This window comes from Tachyglossus aculeatus, chromosome 2 (assembly GCF_015852505.1).
Source record: "Tachyglossus aculeatus isolate mTacAcu1 chromosome 2, mTacAcu1.pri, whole genome shotgun sequence".
NCBI lineage: Eukaryota > Metazoa > Chordata > Mammalia > Monotremata > Tachyglossidae > Tachyglossus > Tachyglossus aculeatus.
The window spans coordinates 52,832,327-52,846,907 of NC_052067.1; positions in this window are offsets into that span (position 1 = coordinate 52,832,327).

Below are 14,581 nucleotides of genomic sequence, written 5' to 3' on the forward strand. Positions count from 1 at the left end.
TGTTCTAAGCACTTGGGAGATTACAAGGTGATCAGGTTGTCTCCTAGGGGCTCACAGTCTTCATCCCCATTTTACAGATAAGGTCACTGAGGCACAGAGAAGTTCAGTGACTTGCCCAAGGTCACACAGCTGACGATTGGTGGAGCCACGATTGGAACCCATGACCTCTGACTCCAAAGCCCGTGCTCTTTCCCCTGAGCCATGCTGCTTCTCTAATTCTCTGTGCCTCAGTCTCCTCACCTGGAAAATGGGGATTCCGGACCTGTTCTCCCTCCTACTTACACGGGGAGACCCATGCGGGACGAGGACTGTGTCCGGCCTAACTGACCTGTTTCTACCCGATCACTAAGAACAGTGTTTGACACATAGTAAGCATTTAACAAATACCATTAAAAGGGGCGCAGAAAAGAGAGTCATAGTGTCATTTGACTTACTACATTGCAGGACCTCACTGTCTGTGATCCTGTTTTACCAGTTGGAGGTTGAACTGCTATAGAAACGAAATGAGGTGTCTGGACCAGGTCTGCGTCTCATGGTCATAACATTAATTGTGATATTTGTGAAGCGCTTACTAAATGTCAAGCCCTGCACTAAACACTGAGCATGACATAGGTTGATCAGGACCCTGCTTGACTCTATTCATTTATTCACTCATTCATTCAATCGTATTTATTCATTTATTCACTCTGCAGCCTGGATCGCTTTTCTATAAAAACATTCAGTCCACGTTTCCCTACTCCTTAAGAACCTCCAGTGGTTTCCCCACTCACCTCTCCATCACACGGACACTCCTTACCATTGGCTTTAAAGCACTGAATCTCCCTGCCCCCTCCTACCTCACCTAGCCTCTCTCCTACTAAAACCCAGTTCGCACACTTTCCTCCTCTAATGCCAACCTACTCGCTGTAACTCCATCTCTTCCATCTTGCCGCCACCTTCTCGACTACATTCTGCTCCTGGCCTGGAATGCACTCCCTCTTCCTATCCAAAGGACCATTACTCTCCCCAAATTCAAAACCTTACTGAAGTCACATCTCCTCCAAGAGGCCCTCCCTGACTAAGCCCTCATTTCCTTTTCTCCCACTTTCTTCTGAGTCGCCCCGATTTGCACCCTTTATTCAACTCGCCCCGCAGCCCCACGGTACTTTGGTACATATCCATCATTTATTTCTTTATATTAATGTCTGTCTTCTCCTCTGAGCTAGCTGTGGGCGGGGAACGTGTCTACCGATTGCTATATTTTACTCTCTCGAGTGTTTCGTACACTGTTCTGCACACAGTAAGTGCTCCATAAATACGACCGATGGATCGAAGCCAAGCCCTGCACTGAATGCTGGAGTACATACAAGATGATCAGGTCTACCCTAGGCCCTATCCATGTGGGGCTCACAATCTAATGGGGAGGGCGAACAGATATCTCATTCCCATTTTACTGAAGAGGAAATTGAGGCCCAGAGGAATCAAGTCAAATGAACTTTTTGCCCGAGGCAGCCCCATTCCAATCTGAACCAATATCAAGAATAAATTAATGCTAATAATTTTAATCTTGCAATTAGCGGATCTCAAAATTGCCAGGCTTCATGAGTTCCCATGAGATCTTTGCACTCTCTGACCTGTACCCTATATGGCTTACCCTCTGAAGCCGGCCCTGCCCCAACCATCAATCAGTCAGTCAATCGTCTTTATTAAGCACTTACTATGTGAAGAGCACTCTACTGAGCTCTTGGAAGGGTACGATACAACAAAATTAGCAGTCACGTTCCCCACTCATAATGAGCTTACAATCTAGAGGAAGAGACAGACATTAGCACAAGTCATTTATAATATATAATTTAAAGAGATGTCCATAGGTGCTGTGGGGTTGGGGTGGGGTGAATATCAACAATGCCAAGGTCACAGATCAAACCATCCAGCTTTGTGAGAGAAGCTGCATGAGCCTGGGAGGTCTCATCTTCACTCTGCCACTTGCCCGCTGTGTGACTCTGGGAAAGTCAGTTAACTTTTCTGTGTCTCAGTTTTCTCAACAGTGACTCCATGGAAAGAGCCCGGGCTTTGGAGTCAGATGTCATGGGTTCAAATCCTGGCTCCCCCACCTGTCAGCTGTGTGACTTTGGACAAGTCACTTAACTTCTCTATGCCTCAGTTAGCTCATCTGGAAAATGGGGATTAAGACTGGGAGCCCCCCCGGGACAACCTGATCACCTTGTAACCTCCCCAGCGCTTAGAACAGACCTTTGCACATAGTAAGCGCTTATTAAATGCTATCATTATGATTACTATCATCATAACATGGAGAGAAGCAGCGTGGTGGCTTCATGGAAAGAGCACGGGCCGGCGAGTCGGAGGTTGTGGGTTCTAAACCTGGCTCCACCACTTGTCAGCTGTGTGACTTTAGGTACGTCACCTAACTTCTCTATGCCTCAGTTACCTCATCTGTAAGATGGGGATTGAGACCGTGAGCCCCACATGGGACCATCTTATTACCTTGTATCTCCCCCAGCGCTTAGTACAGTGCTCTGCACACAGTAAGCTCTCAATAAATACGATTGAATGAATGAACAGTGCTTGGCACAAAGTAAGCGCTTCACAAATACCATCAGTATTAGTATTAATACCCGTTTTGCCTCCTACTTAAACTGTGAGCATCAAGTGGGACAGGGACTTTGTCGAATCTGATGATCTTATCTCTACCCAATCCTTTGTCCAGTGCTCAGCGCATCGTTGTGGGCAGGGAACGTTTCTGTTTATTGTTGTAGTGAACTCTCCCAGGTGCTCAATATAGTGCTGTGCACACAGTAATCGCTCAATAAATACAACCGAATGAAAGAATGAAGCGCTTAACCAATTCCATAATTATTTTTATTATTAGAGGTGATTATGGATGCCAGAATCCACCGGCAGCAGCTGGCCATTAGACACAAATATAAAACAGACCTGCTGCCTTGACCCAATAAATGCAAGCCGAGGAGAACCAGCACGGCCTAGTGGAAAAAGCATTGGCGGGCCTGGGTTCTAATCCTGACTCTGGCAGGTAATGATAATGATGGCATTTGTTAAGCGCTTACTGTACCCCCAGCACTTTTCTAAGCACTGGGGTAGAGACAGGTAATTGGGGTGTCCCACAAGGGGCTCACACTTTTAATCCCCATTTTACAGATGAGGTAACTGAGGCACAGAGAAGTAAAGTGACTTGCCCAAAGTCACACAGCAGACAAGTGGTGGAGTAGAGATTAGAACCCATGTCCTCTGATGCCCAAGCCCGGGCTCATTCCACTATGCCAGGCCGCGTGACCTTGGGCCATTCATTTAGCTTCTCTGTGCCCTGGTTAGCTCATCTGCAAAATGTGGATTAAATCCTACTTCCTCCTACTTACACTATGACCCCATGTGGGACAGGGATGGTGTCCAACTTGATTATCTTCAATCTATCCCACCGCTTAGAACAGTGCTTGGCACATAGTAAGTACTTTGCAGGGTTAAGCTAGGGAAAAAGGTTAGGCTAGGGAAAAAGTTTACATTAGGGGAAAGGCCTAGGTTGGACTGGGGGAATGGGTTACGTTAGTCTAGTGGATTAGCGAACCTCAGCCTCCTGGTTCCCCTATCATTCATTCATTCAATCGTATTTACTGAGCACTCACTGTGTGCAGAACACTGTACTAAGCGCTTGGGAAGTACAAGTTGGCAACATAGAGAGACGGTCCCTACCCAACAATGGGCTCACAGTCTAGAAGGGGGAGACAGACAACAAAACATGTGAACATTCATTAATTTATTCATTCATTCATTCAGTCAGTCAGTCAGTCAGTCGTATTTATTGAGCACTTGCTGTGTGCAGAGCACTGTACTAAGTGCTTGGGAAGTACAAGTCGGCAACCTAGAGAGACGGTCCCTACCCAACAATGGGCTCACAGTCTAGAAGGGGGAGACAGACAACAAAACATGTGAACATTCATTAATTAATTAATTCATTCATTCATTCAGTCAGTCAGTCAGTCGTATTTATTGAGCAATTGCTGTGTGCAGAGCACTGTACTAAGTGCTTGGGAAGTACAAGTCGGCAACATAGAGAGATGGTCCCTACCCAACAACGGGCTCACAGTCTAGAAGGGGGGGACAGACAACGAAACAAAACATGTGAACAGGCGTCAAGTCATCAGAATAAATAGAAGTAAAGCTAGAAGCACATCGTTAACAAAATAAAATAGACTAGTAAATATGGACAAGTAAAAATAAATAGAGTACTAAATCTGTACAAACATATATACAGGTGCTGTGGGGAGGGGAAGGAGGTAGGGCAGGGGGGTGGGGAGGGGGAGAGGAAGGAGGGGGCCTGCCCTCTGTGCCTAAACTCAGTTTCCAGCAAACTCAATGATCTCATAGCTGGAGAACCAGGCGGAGGAGATGACAGACAACCTTTTTTTTTCTTGTTATTTTGGAAGCACTTCCCCCTCACCTCACCCCACCTCACCCCAAACACTGAGGCTAATCTCAGGTGAGGTTAAGTGTACAGACAGACCACCACAGCTACACTGACTGTCAAACTCTGCGCTATTAATACCTGGCTACCCTCACCTCAGAACTCCTGCTCACAACTGTCAGTCCTCCTGGGGCCCGAGATACCCAGCAAGGCTGCAGACAGGGCAGAAATCTGTCTCACATTCAATGTCAGCCTTCCCCAATCATCCCCTCTGCTGCTTCATAAGAAAGACCCTATGGTCCTCCCTCTCAGAAAGTGGGATGGACACATTCACGGTCCCTACTGTACTCCTGATTCCGTGCCTCTCGCCTGAATGGCAAGATGACCGTAATAATGACAGTAAGTTGGGTATTTCTTAAGTGCTTACTATGCACCAGGCACTGTACTGAGTGCTGGGGTAAATACAAGGTAATTGGGCTAGAAATAGAAATAGTTCCTGTCCCATGTAGGGCTTATGGTTTTAATCCCCATTCTACAGATGAGGTAACCTAGGCCCGGGAGAGTTAAGTGATTTGCCCGAGATCACACAGCAGACAAGCGGCAGAACCAGGATCGGCACCCAGGACCTTCTGATGTCCGGGCCTGTGCTCTATTCACTAGGCCGTGCCGCTTCACACGCTCCCATCGCACTCTCATCTACCTTGGATTTCTAAAACTGCATCCATCAACTCACCGAGGGCGCGTCACCGTTCCTTCTGTTTCCCACACCTAATTCTTGCTGGTTGGAGGCAGGGAACGGCTCTACCGGCTCTGTCTCACTGCACTCTCCCAAGCCCAGCTCCGTGACTTGTCTGCTGTGGGGCCTGGGGCACGTCACCTCACTTCTCTGAGCCTCACTTACCGCAACTGAAAAATGGGGATTGAGACTGTGAGCCTCATGGGGGACAGGGACTGTGTTCAACCCTGGTGCTTAGTACGGTGCCGAACACATAGTAAACACTTAACATAATGATTATTATCACTATTACTCTTATTATTATTATTATTATTACAATGCTCTGCACACTGATGAATACCATCAAGCGGCAGATAAGGGTCATCTGCACTGAATTTCTTATTCCAGAAGGTTTGGAAGAGAGGGGCAGAACTGTGATGGGGTTCACAGGGAGAACCCCCTCCCCCTGCACAACTTGACACACCAGCTGAGTGTGCAGGGCTCGAGTTCTGTTCCCTCCATCTCAATGCCCGGAATGGAAGCAGTGTGGCCTAGAGGATAAAGCCCAGGACTAGGAATCAGAAGGACGTAGCTTTTCATCTCACCTCCATCACTCGTCTGCCGCGTGACCCGGGATGAGCCGCTTCACTTCTTTGTGCCTCTGTTACTTCCTCTGTGAAATGGGGATTAAGACTGTGAGCTCCGTGTGAGACAAGCGCTTAGTACAGTGCTCTGCACACAGTAAGCGCTCAATAAATACAACTGAATGAATAGATGTTTGTACAGATGTATTACTCTATTTACTTGTACATATTTACTCTTCTATTTATTTTACTTTGTTAATATGTTTTGTTTTGTTGTCTGTCTCCCCCTTCTAGACTGTGAGCCCGCTGCTGGGTAGGGACCGTCTCTATATGTTGTCAACTTGGACTTCCCAAGCGCTTAGTACAGTGCTCTGCACACAGTAAGCGCTCAATAAATACAATTGAATGAATAGATGTTTGTACAGATTTATTACTCTATTTACCTGTACATATTTACTCTTCTATTTATTTTATTTTGTTAATATGTTTTGTTTTGTTGTCTGTCTCCCCCTTCTAGACTGTGAGCCTGCTGTTGGGTAGGGACCGTCTCTATATGTTGTCAACTTGGACTTCCCAAGCGCTTAGTACAGTGCTCTGCACACAGTAAGCGCTCAATAAATATGATTGAATGAATAGATGTTTGTACAGATTTATTACTCTATTGACCTGTACATATTTACTCTTCTATTTATTTTATTTTGTTAATATGTTTTGTTTTGTTGTCTGTCTCCCCCTTCTAGACTGTGAGCCTGCTGTTGGGTAGGGACCGTCTCTATATGTTGTCAACTTGAACTTCCCAAGCGCTTAGTACAGTGCTCTGCACACAGTAAGCGCTCAATAAATACAATTGAATGAATAGACATTTGTACAGATTTATTACTCTATTTACCTGTACATATTTACTCTTCTATTTATTTTATTTTGTTAATATGTTTTGTTTGGTTGTCTGTCTCCCCATTCTAGACTGTGAGCCCGCTGTTGGGTAGGGACCATCTCTAGATGCTGCCAACTTGTACTTCCCAAGCACTTAGTACAGTGCCCTGCACACAGTAAGCGCTCAATAAATACGATTGAATGAATGAATGAATGAACAAGGATTTTGTCCAACCTGAGTAGCTTGTATCTCCCCCAGGGCTTAGTACAGTGCCTGGCACACAGTAGTAGCTTAGCAAATACCCCAAAAAGAAAAAGAAAGCGGTACGTAGGCTTCACTCCCCTGAAATAAGCAGCTGTGATCGCCACCTCTAAAAAACAAAAGGAGGCTCTATTCTCTAGAAATCCAGGGGAGCACAAATGAACTACTGTTGGGACAGTAGTTCCCAGAAGTAGTAATAGTCAGTTCCCCTGTTTAAGGGCAGGGAACATGTCTGCTAATTCGGTTATATTATACTGTCCCAAGGGCTTAATCCACTCGTCTGCAGCCTATGAAGTGCTGAATAAATTCCTTTGAATGATTGACAGAGCAGTTGTTCCACATCTCCTAGGGGCCCTTAGGCAGTGCCCAATAGGCACCTGTCTGGAAGAGCACTTTGACTTGGGGTATGGTCAGCAGAGAACTCACTGGATTAGAGCGCAGGCCCGGCTTCGCAGAGATATTCCTTCATTCAGTCAGTCAGTCGTAGATATTCCGCGGTTATTGTGAGGAGAGCACTTTACTAAGCGCTTGGGAAAGTACAGTATCAAAATAAACTGACAGATTCCCTACCCACAGAGAGCTTAGAGTCTAGAGGGGAGACGGACATGAAAATAAATACCGAAATTACAGATATGGACAGAAGTGCTGCGGGGCGAGGAGGGCGTGATGCACGAAGGGAGCAAGCCAGGGCGACGCAGAAGGGAGGACTTTGTCAGGGAAGGACGCTTGGAGGAATGTTGACAGGAACCTAAGGCAACCTCATGAGGGATGGGGCACTTTGCGTCTTTTTTAAGAAAATAAGATGGTCTTTATTAAGCATTTACTATATGCCCGGCATTGTACTAAGCACTGTGGTAGATACAAGTTAATCCGATCTGACACGGTCCCCGTCCCACATGGGGCTCGCAGCCTTTATCGCTGTTTTAAAGAAGAGGTGGCTGAAGCCCAGAGAAGTGAAGCGACTTGCTTCACTCACGTCACTCAGCAGACCAGCGGCGCAGTCAGGATTAGAACCCAGGTCCTTCCGAATTCCAGGCCTGTGCTCTAACGGCTAAACCACTCTAGACGCATCGTGGAATGAGGCGGGAGTTTCCGGCATTTGAAACTGACATCACGTCATGTCCAGGTTGTTTCTTCCCGGAGGAATCCACCGTGTTACTACACGACCGCGCGGCACGGCCGCCCGCCGCTTGAGGACACACAAAGGAGTGTACCATTTCAAAAACTTCACAAAGCCACTCAATTTCCTCCATCTCCTCCCTTTAACCACATCTGGACGTACAACAAAGCCCCTTCAACTTTCCACCCAACGGCTCTGGCCTCACGGTTCCCTCTACACCTGACGGTTCTTCAACGGTTGTGTCACTGTGCAGAGAAACCGGTAGAAACACAGCTCAGGGTTTACCAAAGCATCTAACAATTTCTTTTTTCCACAGGATGTTGTGACCCGAGGGAGATGTCTCTGGACCCATCTTTCTGCGACTTGAAACACAACTGTATAGATTTAAGTGACAAGAGAACGATCCCACCCTTGCTTCTAAGGCAGGACAGAGAGTGCAGCTGTAGGTGATGTTGCCTGAGAAAAACAAGTCAACCTTTCAGGTTCTGTTGATTCTGTCTGTTGATTCCTAAGGCCCCACCTGTCTATGGGGTGAGGGGGTCACCCAACCTGGGGGTTGCGGGTAGAACTGGGTTTGAATACAAGAAAGAATGGGGGTTTGGACACAAGAAACTGTGGGTAAGCCATGGTGTCTGCTTACCTTCACAGCTGGGTTGGGCTCTGTCAGTGAAAGGAGTATTAACACTTGCTGAGCTGTGTCACCCAGCTGAGAGCCCTGCAGGCTATCTACTGGGGTGGAGCCTCAGAGGGGTGGCACCTGTGAGACAGCCCATCCACTTAATCCTTGCCTGGAAGCAGTAGGTCAACCCCTGAACACCCTCTCTGCACCCTGGCATGGGTTTAATACCTCAGTCCCCCTGGTTTGAGTTTATCTTGGAAGGTCTTTCTCATTCAGTTGTATTTATCGAGCCCTTCCTCTGTGCAGAGCACTGTACTAAGTGCATGGGAGAGTACAGTATAATAGAGTTGGTGGACAGGTTTCCAGCCCACAACATTCATTCATGCATTCATTCATTTAATCGTATTTCTTGAGCGCTTACTCTGAGGAAAGCACGGGATAAACACTTCGGAGAGTACAAAATAACAATAAACGGACACATTCCCCGCCCACAAGGAATTTACGGTCCAACTTCTAGCCAGGAGCCCTGAGCGGTAGAGCTTCCCCGCATTTTCCCCCTGTTGGGTAGGGACTGTCCCTATATGTTGCCAACTTGTACTTCCCAAGCGCTTAGTACAGTGCTCTGCACACAGTAAGCGCTCAATAGATACGATTGATGATGATGATGATTTTCACCACAGCTGTGTGGGACAGACTGGTGACTGGGAAGGGGCACTGGGTGGGTGGAGGGGGGAATGGCGCACCGGGGGGAATGGAAGACTGGGCCCCATCCCCCATGGGGGCCACCAGGATCCTCTCCAGAAATGACACCTGCTGGGAAAAGAAGCTCTGAGGCCCGCTTCTGTCCCCCGAGGCCTGGTTCTGTCCCCCCTGGAACTCAGATAGCTGAGAATTCAACTGAGGGAGACCATTCCTGTCAGAGATAGCAGAAAGGCAGGCCACCTTGTGGAGAGAGTGCTTATCTGGGAGTCAGAAGAGCTGGGTTCCAATCCTGCCTCTGCCACTTGCCTGCTGTGTAAAGTGATTTATCCCCTCAGTGCCACAGTTTCTTAATCTGTAGGGTGGGGATTCACTACCCGTTCTCCCTTCTTTTTAGGGTCTTTGTTAAGCAGTTTATTATCTGCCAGGGACATTACTAAGACCTGGGTTAGATACGTCACAGTCTTAATCCCCATTTGACAGATAAGGTCACGGAGGCACAGAGAGGTTAAGTGGCTTGCCCAAGGTCACACAGCAGACAAGCGGCAGAGCCGGGATGAGAACCCACGAAGCCCGCACTCTTTCCACTAAGCCACGCTGCTTCTCTATGCCACCATGCTTATTATTATTACGCATGAGGGGGTGGGAGCCAGCTGGTTTCTCAACAGATTTCTGTTCTCTCTCTCCTCCCCATGCCTTGTTAACTAGAGGAGGGTGGTTTGGCTAGGCAGGCCGGACACTGCTGAAAAGGGCACATGGGAGATTAATCGAGATTACCGCATCAGCCTCCTTTCTGACCTCCCAACCTCCTGCCTCTTCCCACTCCGGTCCATACTTCACTCAGCTGCCCGGATTATCTTTCTATGGAAACGTTGCCACGTCACCCCCTCCTCAAAAATCTGCAGACCTGGGGATCTTGGCTGAGGGGAGAGGACGAGAGGGTGGGTGGACTGAGGGTAGAGGGGACGGGAACTCAGGGGCATTTACCATCCCTAAGGGAGCCCCAGCGATGCTGCCCAGAGGTCTGCAAGGGGTCTCGTGCTTCAAATAGAAAACGGCGGCTGGAAAACATCCACTGCTACCGGGTTAAAGGCCGCATGACTGTTGCCGTCTGCCAGAGGACACACACGCTAATAATGATGGTAACGACGGTATTGGTAAAGCGTATACTCTGTGCCAGGCAGTGTTCTAAGCACTGCGGGGAAATGCAAGCTAATCAGGTTGGACACAGTCCCTGTCCCACATGGGGCTCACAGTCTTAATCCCCATTTTAAAGATGAAGAAACTGAGGCCCAGAGAAGTGAAGTGACTTAAAAGCACTTCCAGGTTAAAGGCCACTGCTGCTGCTACTGCATTGGTTTTCCCGGTGGAAGTCTATCTGTGAAGCACTCACTGTATGCCAGGGGCTGTCCCAAGTGCTGGGGTAGATAGAAGCCAATCAGGTGGAACCCAATCCCTTTCCCAAATGGGGCTGCTCAGAGTCTTCATCCCCATTTTCCAGATGAGGTAACTGAGGTCCAGAGGAGTAAAGTGACTCGGCCAAGATCGACCAGCAGACGAGCGATGGAGCCGGGGTTAGAACCCAGGTCCTCCCGACTCCTAGGCACGGGCTCCATCCACTGGGCCACATGGCTTCTAGGTGGTCCCAGCAGGGCTCGGGGGTGGCTGGAAGGGAAAACCTGGGAGAGGGGAGCAGTGCTAAACAGCCATTCATTTATTCAAATATAATATCGAGGACTTACTGGGTGCACAAAACTATACTAAGTGCTTAGGAGGGTACAATGCAAAAGTTAATGGACATACTCACTGCCCACAAGGAGCCAGTTCCCCACCTAGCCTGGCTAATCCGTGCTTTCAACCAGAGTTCGCACCCAGCTCTTAACAAACACAACGATGAGAGTGCCCGTGTTGAAGTCACTCTGTTCCAAGGTCTGGGGCAGAGGCAGGATTATCAGGTTGGACACAGTCCCTGTCCCACACGGGGCACACGATCTAAGTAGGAGGGAGGACAGGGATTGAATCCCCATTTTACAGAGGAGGAAACGGAAGCACGGAGAAGCCAAGCGACTTGCCCAAGGTCAGACAGAAGACAGTAAATGCCATTGGCTGATAGGCCAGTTAGTGAAAGGCAAGGTATATTCATGGGCTTGAGCTTGGCTGACATCCCAAAGATAGATTATCTGTTTGGAAATTCCTGAATTGGTTTCAGTCGAGTGCCAAGAACACTTAGCTCTTCCAGCCGGCTCCTTGACCAAAGGCTCCCCACCAAAAAAAAGCTAATTTCTCTGGAAAGAGTTAAGTCACTTGTAAGAGATAGCAACCTAACCACAAACTGCAGATACTAAGGCGTGCAGTTAGATATAAGATAAAGGGGGAATGTGGTGGCGTGTCCAATATACGAGGTTTTTAGATAAGGCCTACACTAGCAAATTCTACACATGGAAGGGCAGAAAAATCTTCGTCCCTTCCAAGTCCAGGTAATTTAATTTCTTGACCTCAGTTAGTGGAATGATTTGCTGGTTCAGGTCTTTCCATCCCTTCTTTCCCTCCACGTGCCCTCTAAAGACATTGAAACAGGATTGTGATTCTCTGAAACCTTGGTGAAATGCCCCTCTTCTCATCAACCCCCTCTCCTTGGGGTGTGGGAGTCAGTGGGGGAGAGGGAACGTCATCTTGTCTCTGATAAAGAGAAGCGGCACGGCTTAGCGGACAGAGCCCGGGCCTGGGAATCAGAAGGAGCCGGGTTCCAGTCTCGGCTCCGCCGACTGCTTGTTGCGTGACCTTGGACAAGTCACTTTATTTCTCTGGGCCTCCGTTTCCTCAGCTGGAAAACTGGGATTACTTGTTCTCCCTTCTACCAGAACTGTGAGCCCCAGGCGGGACGGGGACTGTGTCCAAAAAAATTAACCTGTACCTAGCACTTAGTAGATTGCTTGACACATATTAGGTGCTTAACAAATACCACTGAAAAAGGAAAGAAGATCAACGACTTGCCTTGTCCCAAAACGGACGGTGGCCATCTCAATGGATAAGTTCACAGGCGTGGAGATCTTCTGTGATGTGCTGGAGGCAGCCAGAAAAATGGGGTTTGTCTGTCTATATCCTTCTTGACCAGAGTGGAGTGAAGTTGCTCAGTGAGTTGTGCAACAGGGCTCAGATCCTGGACATCCACCTCAAGGTGGGTATGGCGGTCTGGAGACGCTGGGGTCTGTCCTCACTTCTGGGCCTGACACTTCCGCATTTTTAAGGTGTTTCTTAAGCACTTACAATGTGCCAGACATTGTTCGACACACTGAGGAAGTTAGTAGCTCATCAGGTTGGACACAGTCTCTGTCCTATATGGGGCTCGTCGTCTTCATTTATTCTATTCTACAGATGAGGTGACTGAGGCCCAGAGAAGTGAAGTGACTTGCCCAAAGTCACACAGCAGACAAGCAGCAGAGCAAGGATTAGAACCCAGGTCCTTCTGATCCCCAGGCTCGGGCTCTATCAGCTCTGTCTCTCCCTACAGCTTTTCCTCACTCTTCTCTGGATCCTTCCCAGTTTGTGTGTTTCATTCTTCTCAAGTAGGTGGCTTCAAGAGAAGCAGAGTGGCCTAGAGAAGAGAGCACACATCTGGGAGTCAGAAGGACCTCGGTTTGAATCCTGGCTCTGCCACTTATCTGCTTCGTGTCTTTGGTTAAGTCACTTCATTTCTCTGTGCCTCGGTTCCCTCATCTTGCCTCCTTGCAGTTCAATCAATCAATCCATCCATCAGATCTATTAAGTGCTTACTGTGTACAATGAGGATGGGTGCTGGGGAGAGAACAATATAACAATAAGCAGACACATTCCCTGCCCACAACAGGCTGGCAGCATTGGACCGAGCTCTGTGTGGGTACTTAGGGGGTACACGATGAGAGGAACAGGCTTAATTCCCGCCCCTCAGGAGCTCACAATCTAATCGGGGATGCAGGCAAGCTGACACAGAGAGCAAACGTACCGGGGCAGACAAGAGAAACAAAAACATCGGTAAAACTGGTTATTCGTGAATATACTCTGGAGATCACGAAGAAATGAACTGAGGACCACATCGATATTCAAGTACTTGCTCAAGAACACAAGTAACGTCATAAATGGTTTCCTCCAACAGCAAAGATTTAGATAAAACATCAATCGGTGGTATTTATTGAGCACTGATTATATGCAGAGCACTGGACTAAATGCTGGGCGAGGACAATACAACAAAATTAGCAGATTCGTCCCCTGAAATATAAATGGAGAGATTCCTCATATTGGGGTGGATGGCGGTTAAATTTTGCCGTAAGGGTCCCAGGGATAGGTGCTAGAATTTGCTTCTTTGGGGAGTTTCACACTCACTTTTTAAAAATATAGTATTTGTGAAGCACTTAACTATGCAGTAGGCACTGTACAAGGTGCTGGAGGTGAGACAAGCTCATCAGTTTGGACACAGAGAGACTTCCCTGTCCCAGGTGGTACTCTCAGGCTTCATTCCCAGTTTACAGTTGAGGGAATGCAGGGAAGAAAAGTGAAGTGACTTGCTCAAGGTCACACAGCGGCCAATTGGCAGAGTCAGAATCAGAACCCAAGTCCTTTTGATTCGCATACCCGTGCTTTATACATAAGGCCATGCTGCTTCCCTGCTTCGCTTGAGAAAAATGAAACATTAAAAAAAACCCAGTTACTATGTGCCAAACACTACACTAAGCACTGGGGGAGATACTAGCTATATACCCCATTCACTGACTGACTGACAAGTTTGAAGATCAGGGCTGGACATGGGGCATTGTTAGAACGAGACCAAAGGCATTTAACTCTTTTTTGTTTGCTTGTTTTTCTGGTATTTGTTAAATGATTGCTCCGTGCCAGATGTTACACTAAGCACTAGGGTAAATACAAGGTAATTAGATTGGACACAGTCCCTATTCCACAAGGAGCTCACAGTCTTCACTCCATTTTATGGATGAGATAACTAAGGCCCAGAGAAATGAAGTGACTTGAGCCCACTCTTCTAGACTGTGAGCCCACTGTTGGGTACGGACCCTCTCTATATGTTGCCAACTTGTACTTCCCAAGCGCTTAGTACAGTGCTCTGCACACAGTAAGTGCTCAATAAATACGATTGATTGATTGATTGATTACCTTGCCAAAGGTCACCCAGCAGACAAAAAGTAGTGGAACTTCAATTGGAACCCAGGTCCTTCTGATTCCCTGGACCGGTCTCTATGCACTAGACCACGCTGTCTACTTATATTCACCTAGGCTTGATTCATTACAGGGAAACAATGGGAG